Here is a 12824-nt window from a genome sequence, read left to right on the forward strand (position 1 = left end):
ATTGCCCCTCCGTGACCTTGGAAGACCTGTCACAAAATCCATAACAATATGTTCCCATTTCCACTGTGTTATAGGTAATAGTCATAACAAACTAGCTGGTCTCTGATGCTCGACCTTCACCTGCTGACAGGTAAGGCACTTAGCCACAAACTGAGCAACATCTTTTTTCATCTCGTTCCACCAATACTGATGTCTCAAATTGTGATGCATCTTGGTACCACCTGGATGAATTATAAAGTGGGAAATGTGAAACTCCCGTAAGACGTCCTCACGACAAACTGTGGGAACCACCAATAAACCCTTGAACCGTAGACCTCCGTCCGCATGTAAGGCCCAATCTTTCACTGTTTCACCACTGGAGATTAAAGCGTGAATGGCATCTAAATCCAGGTCATGTCTTTGTGACTCAATCACTCGTACAACAAGAGTAGGCTGAGCCACAAGACTGAATAAGAATGTTGGCTCACTGTCAACATCATCATCAAAATAATGCAATCCCATTTCTGCCAAATCCTTAAGCATCTTCCATTTTCGGATGGCCAAACTAGCCAAAGTTCCACGAGATTTCCGGCTTAAGGCATCTGCTACCACATTTGCCTTGCTCGAATGATACTGCAAGTCAAAATTGTAGTCCTCCAGAACTTAACCCATCTTCTCTGTCTGTTGTTCAAATCCTTTTGGGAGAAAAGGTACTTGAGACTTTTATGATCCGAGTACACTTTGAATCTCTCACCATACAAGTAATGTCTCCAACACTTCAAAGCAAATACGACTGCCGCTAATTCCAAATCATGAATAAGGTAGTTAAGCTCGTGAGTCTTCAACTGTCGAGACCCATAAGCCATTACTCTACCATCTTGCATCAACACACATCCCAAACCATCACGTGAAGTATCACAATAAATCGCATAACCCAAGCCACGCTAAGGTATCACCAACACCGGAGCCGTAGTCAACCTTGTCTTCAATTCCTGAAAGGATGACTCACAGGCTTCATTCCATGCAAACTTAATCCCTTTCCAGGTCTAACGGGTCATAGGTGCTGCCAAGTGAGAAAAATCCTACACAAATCTTCGGTAGTAACCCGCTAAACCAAGAAAACTCCGAATCTCAAAAACATTCTTGGGTTGCTCCCAAGTCAAAACTGCTTCAACCTTTGATGGATCCACTGATACTTCACCTTCTGAAACAACATGCCCCAAAAATTTTACCTCCTGTAACCAAAACTCACATTTCTCATATTTGGCATACAATCGGTGCTCCCGTAAAATCTATAAAACAATACTCAAATGGACCTCATGCTCCTTCCGAGATCGTGAATACATAAGAATGTCATCCACGAAAACTACCACAAACTAGTCCAAGTAATCGTGAAGGACATGGTTCATCAAGTCCATGAATGTCACTGGCGTATTAGTCAAGCCAAAAGGCATAACAAGGAACTCAAAGTGTCCATACCGTGTACGGAACGTTGTCTTTGGGATATCCTCATCCCTAACTCGTAACTGATAGTAGCCTGACCTTAAGTCAATCTTTGAAAAACAACTGACTCTTCTCAACTGATCAAACAAATCATCTATCCTTGGCAAAGGATACTTATTCTTGATGGTGGCACGATTCAACTTCTGGTAATCAATGCACAACCTCAAAGAACCATCTTTCTTCTTAGCAAATAAGACCGGTGCGCCCTACGGTGACACACTCGGTCGGATGAAACCTTTCATCCTCAAATCATCAAGCTGCCTCTTTAATTATTCCAATTCAACTGGTGCCATAAGATATGGTGCCATAGAAATCGGCGCGGTACCTGGCATCAAATCAATAGAGAATTTCACTTCTCGGTGTAGAGGCAACTCTATCAAATCCTTCGGAAACATATCCAGAAAATCACGAACAACTGCAGGATAATCCTCTTTCACAACATCATATTCTTCGGCTATAAGGCTAGCCAAAAAGTAATCACCACGACTCTGTCCACGAACTCCATAAAATGATAAAATGTGGGAATTACTCCGATCTCTCATAAAAAAGAAATAGTCTCCCTCGGGAGTGCAAACTGTGACACTACCTCTAAAACAGTCGATCGTGGCACGAAAGGAAGCTAACCAATCCATCCCGAGAATGACATCAAAGCTAGTCATCTCCAGGAGGATAAAGTTAAACACGAAAGTCCGTCCGGCTATCATATTGGAACAATCCCGCACAACTCTGCTCAATGACACTAAAACCCCAAATGGCGTATCAATACACAACGCCCGATCCATGAAACTGACCTCTAACCCCGATGCAAGTGCAAATGATGATGAAAATGAAAGAATGGGATACACCAGAGTCAAACAAAATACGGGCCCAAGAACCAAACACTGGAAATATACCTCGGAGAACTGACGATCCATGAGATGCATCAGTCGGTGCAAGTGCAAAGACACGTCCCTGTGGTGCCTATGCCTGAGAACTGCCAACCTGAACACCTGACTGCTGTACTGACATAGTAGGAGTATCCCTCCTAACTGGCCATGAACCCTAAGAGGACATGGCAGGTTGTGATAGTGGTCTGAAACCTGATTGAACTGCAGCCGACTGTGACTATCTCTGCTGTGACCCTTTGCCACTACCGGTGCCTACTCCCTGATTAGGATAATTCTTAACCTTATGGCCCTACTGGCCACAACTAAAATAAGCCCCAGAATCAACCGATGTCTGTGGACACTCTGACTTGTAGTGACCCGGCTGATTACAACGATAACAAATGACACCACTCCTGGCAGACCCTGCTGGCATAGGAGTGGTAGGAGCGGATCGTGCTGACTGCTGTCCCTGAAACTGAGATGAACCATCCCTGTTCCTTTTCCCTGAGGTCCTTCTGAAAATGACCTTGCATTCATCTTTTGCTTCCACTACTTCCTTCTTGCATCCTTATCTTTAATATCAGCCTCAAGCATCAAGGCCCTTTCTACTGCCTCAGAATAAACTTTGATAAACTGTGCCATTATCAACGGCCTCATTCTATCATTAAGACCGGAAACAAATTTCCGAGTCTTGTCAACTTCATCTCTTACCATTTCTGGAGCAAAGCGAGAAAGTGAAGTGAACTTGTTCTCATACTCCGCCACTGACATATTGCCTTGAATAAGGCCAAGAAACTGGTCTTTGAACTCCCATCTTTTAGAAAGCGAAAAATATTTCTCGTAAAATAGTTCCTTGAACTTGTCCCAACTCATCTCTTCCACCTTATGCCGATTCGTAACCGTCTTCCACCAAAGTTTGGCATCCTTAGCAAACTTGTAAGTTGCTAGGATGATTTTCAGGTGATCCTCTGTCACATCCATTGAGGTCAAATGTGTTTTAACTTGATCCATGTAGTCGTCTGCTACTATTGGATCCGCACCGCCCTAAAACATAACCAGCATCAGCTGAGAAAACCCCTTAATGATCTTGAGACGCTTCTGAGCTGGCATCTCCTCAGCTTAAACTATATGTTGTGGTGCCGACTGCGACTGAGCAGTAATCGTTGCCCTCACGGCATTTTGCAACAAACGATTCAACTCCAGTGCCACAGAACCTTCACCTATTTCTACGGGTGCTTCAACATTATCCCTCCTTGTGGGGACAACTCTTGGGGGAATCAAGTCCCTAAGAAGTTTGTCCTCATTATTTAGCTCCTCCAGATTGGAGCTGGAGCTCTCGCCAACATCACCCCTAGTCGGTCTAGGGCCAACTTCCCTGGTTTCCTCACGCCGTGACATCGTGCTAAAAAAACAAATAAAACGATTCAATAACGATAATACTAAGGTCTAACCGTGAACAACTCAACATAAAAGGATGTTATACTAACACTTAGCATGCAAGACTAGGCAATGAACACATTAATATAAGAATATAAGCACATAAGCATGTAAACAAGTAAACAGTTAAGCATGCTTTTACACATAGCAAAACACTTTACCAATTAATCACATAAACTGTACGAATGACTTCCCATGCAACCCCTATGTAGGCCTCTACCCGTCGTCTTAATGGTTTTCGAACCAAGGCTCTGATACCAAATTTATAACGACCCTAAATTGAATACTGAAAATAATAAAAATTTAAAAAAAAAAATTTGGCATGACCTCCGCTAAAAATGGTCGTACAACAACCTGTTCAAATAAAAAAAAAACAACGGCCTTTCAAGACCTATCTGACCTGCCCCAACACACAATACCAAAGAAATATAATGCATTCCCCAATACCACAACATCAACGACCTTCCCAAGTTAGCCCATCAATGTCATCCCCTTCAACTTAAGCATTTACATGATCTCAGTTTACAAAAAAATAATCAAGTATCTTAGTTATGTTACAGGGCCATGATTTGCAAAAATAAATACTCTTTTACATAGTTGAGACAATACAAAAAAAGAAATGGGCTAAGATACAAAAGATAACAAAATACAACTCCTAATCTTCTTCAAGCTTGCGGGGGATTGTCATCCGCCACTTCTTTTTCAAGCCCTGAAAAATGTTAAATAAAAGGGGTAAGCAAAATTGCTCAGTAGGTAGTGCCTAAGACACACCTCTTGAGATCCCGTGAATTCACACAATGAATAGGATTAAGGAAATTGGGATCATACCATGCCGGGAGTAAAAGTATAACTACGATACCACATCATTAATCCAACACCACAAATAAATATGCCGTGTACTGAAATGTCGTCCCATACAATGTCATTCCCCATTTTCCTAAAACCATTTCCATTATCATTTCTAAACCGTTAGTGAACCCGTCCTATGATAACTCCATGGCGGCACGAGAGGAGGATTGGCCACTGTCCCTGACTCGTGGCAACTCCATGGCGTCATTTGGGGCCAGGTAACTCAACCACAGTAGGGCGGTCTCCCTAATCCCCTCTAGGCCTTACTAACGCCGTGGTCCCTAGGCAACTCCTAGGCGGCCGGATTTTTTACAAAAAATCATTTTCTATCAAAACTTTTCCCCAAAAATATTTTCATTTCCGTTTTCAAATCAATTTTTCCGTTTCATTGCCCAATATCATGCTTGAATGTCCCATATATTTCAATGTTGTGCAAATAGGAAAATTTCATGCATTTCAAGTAAATAATCAACAATGAACATATTATACAAAAATTTCCTAAGTATAATTCATACTTTTTATTCACAAAATTCAACAGTAAAGGCAACATGGGCATAAAATTATCATCAATTAGACATGATTCACCATCATTTACTAAATAACACATAATCACATGCTTGTACAACATATATAAAGAATATTGTATGAAATGTTCACAAATTAAGCATGAAAAATCACAAATTTGAGGGAAATAACTCACATAAACCCAAGAAATTGTGGATTAGGAACTCATACCTCAAAGGAGGAGAAAACCCCTAAATTTTCACCACAAACCCTCAAAATGGGTCTCAATTTCGAAAGTCATAGGGAGTACCAAAACTGAAATTGCTGGTATGGATTCGAAGGCCTCGTCGTGGGCTTCGATTTACTGCAAACGGCTTCCAAAAACTCCAAGTATTGTGCGAGAAATCTAGGCTTGAAGTTTAGCACAAAATGGAAAAAAGAAAATGCAGAAGAAGGGCACGCAGAGAGTTACGGGAGAGTGAAAGAGATTTTGAGAGACCAAGTGGTCTCTAGACCACAATTGTATGTGGGTGGTGGGTCCCACCACCATTTTTGAGTTTTCTTTTTTCTTTGACTAACAAAATATACACATATTTGAAACATTACAATTATCTCTTTAATTAATTATAATATTTTTGATTTCTACGTGTAAATTATTTGATTAAAACACAACATCCATGACCTTTCCCCCAGGGCGATGTGTGATGTCGCAATATGGCCTCCCCTTCGTAAACCCCACAATCTCAATTGAGTCTCAGTTATAGTTTGAGGCTCCATTACTAGGGCTGCAACTTGGGCGGGTTAATGATAAGCGCCGAATATTACATATTCAAGCACCCTTATTTGCATTATTTAAGTCCATTCTTTTATCATATTGCATATTCTATCTTCATTTGCATACTTTTGTTTATTTTCAGGTTGGTTCCCCAAAGAGAGTTAAAAGAGATGCTTTGACGAGTTCTTAAAGAATCAAAGCACGTCGTTGCCAAGGACCTTTATTTTAGCCAAGATTAATGATTCATGGGACTCATGACGCTCTATGCAAAAAGTTCTAGGAAGAATTGCCGCGTCTTTGGGCCGAGCCAAATCATTTCAGGTTGCAAGTAGCAAATTGGTACAAGGCTGTAACAGCGCGGGCGCCGGTTCATTTTCCATCAAACTTTGGCCTCCAATTAGGACCCTTTTTATGTGCCAATTTGGTCTTTAGTAAAATATAAAATATGAAGGGCTATGAGTCAGCTTTCCATAGACATAAAGTTTGCCTCATTTGGAGCTCGGAGCAAAGAGTTATGTCATTTTTACCAAAGGTGCGCAGAATAGCCTGGCAGCAGTGAAGTTTGACTTTGCTCTTCATTTTAGACCTACCAAACTTGAGAACTGGACTCCATTAAAACATGGCATATTTAGAGCTTTGAATTAGCTTTCCAAATCTTCAAACGGTTCATCGTTTGGAGTTCGGAGTAGAAAGTTATGGCTGTTTTACCAAAGTAGTGCAAAGCAGGTCAAGAGAAAGGAGCATTCTGCCCAAACTTCGAGCGCTCGAAGTGCTTATTTAGAGCGCTCGAACTTTGAGCAGAATGCTCTCCGGGATCCATCACTTCAGTCCACTTGCACCTTGATTCCCTCATTTCTGATTTCCATCTTTATGGGTTGGTTGGAGATGTCTTTTGGTGGGGAGTTGAGCCTTGTTTGGTGGGGTTTTGGTAGGATAATGTCTACAAGAAGGTGAGGGGAACCACATATCAAAAATGATATCTCATCTTGCAAGATTTCTAGAGAGAGAAAGAAGAGGAGAAGATAGAATTTTTGAAGCTACAACAAAGGAGCTCGAAAATGCGGATGGATTCCAAGCTTCTTCCTTCTTCTAAGGCTCCCATGGGTAACTAAACCTCCATCTAGGGAGGTGATGAGGCCCCTTCCTTGTAAGCATGTTCTAATTTAGGCTATATTTTGGGGATTACAATGTATATTCTATGGTCTTTTCATAACCAAGAGCACTTCATTTGTTGTAATGAATGTTGATACATGTATGGATGAATTCTGTAAGTTGATTATCTTGTTTTAGATGATGTCTTATATTAATCATATTGCTTGAGTTTTCATGGTGAGAATGGAGACAAGGTTATGAAATAGTTTAATGGCATGTTGATAAGTACTTTGATAGATCATTGCTTAGGTGAAACCTTTGATGGTTTATGTTTATTTCTTACCTTCATGTGCTTCATCATTTTATTTAGGGCTTGATAATCTTTCATTCAAGTAAATGTGGTTAAGCTACACCTTAGTTAGGTAGTCTAAACATGTTCACCTTTGATGGATCATGCTTGCTTGAGATTTAATGAACATCTTGTTGATTATATGGTAACTATGTATTGCTATATATTTCTTGACCATCATATATTATTTTTCCCCCAATTTAGCTCTAATCTAGCATATGTATAGGGATGGAGGCGGATTCACTTCCCTAGTCCTCTTTACTTGTATTTCATCTCCTTCAAACTCTTGTAAACTTTTATTTTATGCACCTTAATTTCATAACTTAAGTGACAACCAACAAATCTTCTATGAACACCCGTATCATTCTAAAAAGACTCTAGACACTTAGGTTGCCATAGATTAACGCAGTCCCAGTGGTTCGACTTACCCGACCAATAGCCCTATTTTACAATGATTCGTGTTATAGCCCTATTTGGACATGAACATCCCACCACAAGAAGAGTCAACCATGAATCTATGGGGTTCGGTCAAGCCAGCATAGAAAGCTTGCACTAATTGCCATTTTGGAATCAAATGATGCGGACATTTTCTAGGAAGGTCATGTAGCCTTTCCCAAATCTCGTAGAGTTGTTCTCCATCCGTTTGAGAAAAGCTAAGAATGGAACGCCTCATTTGGTTGGTTTTACTCACCGGATAATACTTCTTAAGGAATTCTTGCTGTAATTGAGCCCAAGAAGTGATGGAATTTGGAGTGAGTGAGTTTAACCAATACTTTGCCCTATCTTTTAAAGAAAATGAGAAAAGATGCAGATGGAGTGCATTCTCAGGAAAACCTCTCAACCGGATAGTCGAACAGATTTCAAGGAATTCATCAAGATGCTTATACGGATCTTCATTATCAAGGCCATGGAAAGATGGAAGCATTTGAATAGTACTTGATTTGATCTCATATTGAGCCGCATCGATGTTTGGCATCACTATGCATGAAGGTGAAGCATATGTAGTAGGGATGAAATGGTCCCTGAGAGTCATTGGCTCTACATTTGGAATTTCGGCCCTATCATTATTAATTCCCTCATTTCTGACATCTCCTACATTTTCAGCCATTGTGTTAAATTCAGTTTCAAGTTCTCTTTCGCTAGAAGATTCCCTAAGGTTTCGTCTAAGAGTTCTTTTAAGTGAATTTATGTCAACTGGCGAGTCAAGAGTTGGTAGGGAGAGCGATCTACGGCCAAACATCAACAGTACATAATGCTATCAATGCTACTATTCATCATTCACAACTCCACATATGATGTTCCCATTCTCCTCAATTATCAAGACAGAATTTAAATGGCCACGACAAGGACCGATGCTTGTACACGAAATTTAAACAAGATAAAAGCCTCAACCAGGGCTTTAAAACTAAATTATCATTAAGTTTAACACATGGACAATATATTACAATGACGAAACTAGAAGGTCAAGAGACTTACCTGGGGTCCTCTAGACTTACAAATTAGCTAGCTTTCCCTCGGCGAGCTTCGAGTCCCTAGAATCTCACTTACAACATATGGTGGTCAAACTAAAAAAGAAATATTCACAATTCATGATATTAAAAATCACACTAAAATTAACCCTAAAACTTCGGTTGTTAAACCGTTTGCAGTTCCCGGCAAAGGCGCCAAAAATTAATCGGTTGAGAATTCGATCTATAATAAATCAACCTTCGCAATAGCACGAATCATTGTAAAATAGTGCTATTGGTCGGGTAAGTCGAACCACTGGGACTGCGCTAATCTATGGCAATCTAAGTGTCTAGAGTCTTTTTAGAATGATACGGGGTGTTCATAGAGGATTTGTTGGTTGTCACTTAAGCTTTGAAATTAAGGTGCATAAAATAAAAGTTTGCAAGAGTTTGAAGGAGATGAAATACAAGTAAAGAGAACTAGGGAAGTGAATCCGCCGCTATCCCTATACACATGCTAGATTAGAGCAAAATTGGGGGAAAAACAATATATGATGGTCAAGAAATATATAGCAACACATAGTTAACATATAATCAACAAGATGTACATTAAATCTCAAGCAAGCATGATCCATCAAAGGTGAACATGTTTAGACTACCTAACTAAGGTGTAGCTTAACCACATTTACTTGAATGAAAAATTATCAAGCCCTAAATAAAATGATGAAGCACATGAAGGTAAGAAATAAGCACAAACCATCAAAGGCTTCACCTAAGCAATGATCTATCAAAGTACTTATCAACATGCCATTAAACCATTTCATAACCTTGTCTCCATTCTCACCGTGAAAACTCAAGCAATATGATTAATATAAGACATCATCTAAAACAAGATAATCAACTTACAGAAATCATCCATACATGTATCAACATTCATTACAACAAATGAAGTGCTCTTGGTTATGAAAAGACCATAGAATATACATTGTAATCCCCAAAATATAGCCTAAATTAGAACATGCTTACAAGGAAGGGGCCTCATCACCTCCCTAGATGGAGGTTTAGTTACCCATGGGAGCCTTAGAAGAAGGAAGAAGCTTGGTCTCCATCCCCATTTTCGAGCTCCTTTGTTGTAGCTTCAAGAATTCTATCTTCTACTCTTCTTTCTCTCTCTAGAAATCTTGCAAGATGAGATATCATTTTTGATATGTGGTTCCCCTCACCTTCTTGTAGACATTATCTTACCAAAACCCCACCAAACAAGGCTCAACTCCCCACCAAAAGACATCTCCAACCAACCCATAAAGATGGAAATCAGAAATGAGGGAATCAAAGTGCAAGTGGGCTGAAGTGATGGATCCCGGAGAGCATTCTGCTCAAAGTTCAAGCGCTCTAAATAAGCACTTCGAGCGCTCGAAGTTTGGGCAGAATGCTCCTTTCTCTTGACCTGCTTTGCACTACTTTGGTAAAACAGCTATAACTTTCTGCTCCGAACTCTAAATGACGAACCGTTTGAAGATTTGGAAAGCTAATTCAAAGCTCTAAATACGCCATGTTTTAATGGAAGTCCAGTTCTCAAGTTTGGTAGGTCTAAAATGAAGAGCAAAGTCAAACTTCACTGCTGCCAGGCTGTTCTGCGCACCTTTGGTAAAAATGACATAACTCTTTGCTCCGAGCTCCAAATGAGGCAAACTTCATGTCTATGGAAAGCTGACTTATAACCCTTCATATTTTTTGTTTTACTAAAGACCAAATTGGCACATAAAAAGGGTCCGAATTGGAGGCCAAAGTCTGACGAAAATGAACCGGCGCCCGCGCTGTTACAGCCTTGCACCAATTTGCTACTTGCAACCTGAAATGATTTGGCTCGGCCTGAAGATGCGGCAATTCTTCCTAGAACTTTTTGCATAGAGCGTCATGAGTCCCATGGATCATTAATCTTGGCCAAAATGAAGGTCCTTGGCAACGGCGTGCTTTGATTCTTTAAGAACTCGTCAAAGCATTTCTTTTAACTCTCTTTGGGGAACCAACCTGAAAATAAACAAAAGCATGCAAATGAAGCTAGAATATGCAATACGATAAAATAATGGACTTAAATACTGTAAATAAGGGTGCTTGAATATGCAATATTCGGCGCCTATCAGGTAACCCAGCCCAGCCCAACCTTAACCCAAAAAATTTGAAATCTGGACATACAATTCATAAATCGGGTTCATGTTCGGGTTGGGTTTTGTCAAAACGCAAACATATTCGGGTTAGGCTCGAGCTCAATCCGAACCCAACCCAAAACCCAAAATTAAAATTTTTTTTTTCTCCTTTCTCTCTCATCTCTCTTCTCTCTCTCTCTACCGCCGTCCCCAACATGAAAAAGGGACTCATTCGGCGATGTTGTTTCTTTCCGGTTATGGCGCCTGCCTCCTCGCTAGAGATCTGGGTTTCCTCTCCCTCGCGCCGGCGATTTCGCCAGAGGACGGCCGTCTCTTTGAGACCTTCGCAGGGACCTCTCGACTCTCTGGTTCACTTCTCCGTCGTCATCTTCTTTATCGGTCACCGTCATCGTCGAGAAACTCTCGCTGAAACTGTACAAGTCTGAAACCTCAGAAACCTCAGAGATGATATCATCTGTTAGTTTAATCACAGCTATTGGTTGGATCTTGGCTTCATCGACTTTAGGCAGCTTGTTGTTGGTGGGTTCGATCTATGTAGAAATGGGTGGTTTCGGAATGGGTGTCTCAGAGAGCATTTCTTTGAAGGTTTCTTCTTCGGGTGGCGGCGGAGGAAGAGCTCTGCAGTTGGCATCAGATTCTGGCAAGTGGTGGTGATGATTTGGAGGAACCACATCTGGGTTTTAAAATAAATAAATAAATTTAATATTGAGATCTGAAAATATATGGGTTTTGAACTTCTGATTCTTGTAGATTTTGTAGTTTGCAGTTGCAGAGAGAGAGAGAGAGAGTTGAGAATGAGACATGCGATTGTGGAGGCTGAAATGATTTGCCCTAAAATTTTGTTGTTTTTTAATAATAATATAATCAAATATATATATAATATATATATCTATATAATATATATATATTTTCGAAAAAAAAAAATTATTATTTTAAAATACTCAACCCGTGAGCCCGTCCAGACCGACCCGAAAATATTCGAACTGGGTTTTACCATAACCCATGTTAGATACAATTCGGGGCTGGCCTAACCCAACCCAATTCGGGTTGAGGTTGGGTTGGGTCTGGGCTAGGTTGGGCCAGGCCAACTTGCAGCCCTATCCATTACCAGGGTTTAAATCTTATATTGCAGAGTGCCGTTATTTTAGTAACGGTTACTTTATGTTGGGCTTTGGCCCTTGATTGGAAAAGGGTATTGAGCTGGCTGCTAGGGGTTAATATTGGGTTGGGTCAAGTTACTATAATCATATATTTCTGGTCCCTTGTATGGTCATCTTTTGGTTTTTGGGCTTTGGCCTATGCTTGTCCGACAATGTTTGGCAAGTCTAGTCCCAATGTATTCCATGAATGCCATCAGGCCCTTATGATAAGATTTTGTATATCATGTTGAAGAATTTAAACATTAAAGTAATATCTCTCTAAGAACTAAGTTTTTAGATGGTAGATGTGTTGAAGGGTTTAACTAAGTTTTTAGATGGTAGACGTGTTGAAGGATTTAAATATAAACGTTCTCGAACTTAAATTTTTAGAATAAATGGTAATTAACATATCAGATATGAAAATTTGATTTCAAGAAGAAAATAGAATACTCTTACTACAATTGTTTATAGTCTTAGTAAAGATGAATTCTAAGAATGTTGAGATTGGGTTCGCAAATTCTAAGAATGTTGAGATTGGGTTCGCATGCTCCAAATAGATGTCATTTCTTTCTCCGACATTCAACCCATTTTTTTTTTTTTGGCTATCCTTTGGTGTTTATACATTGCTAGTACCAAACAATTGATCAAGTGAATCAAACCAACTTCCATTAACTTGATAAACACCAAAGGATAGCCATACACACACAGTAAATAG

The sequence above is a fragment of the Cornus florida genome, unplaced genomic scaffold, assembly GCF_030987335.1.
Source record: "Cornus florida cultivar Cherokee Brave unplaced genomic scaffold, ASM3098733v1 CherokeeBrave_3.0.0_Hap2_Chr03, whole genome shotgun sequence".
Lineage (NCBI taxonomy): Eukaryota > Viridiplantae > Streptophyta > Magnoliopsida > Cornales > Cornaceae > Cornus > Cornus florida.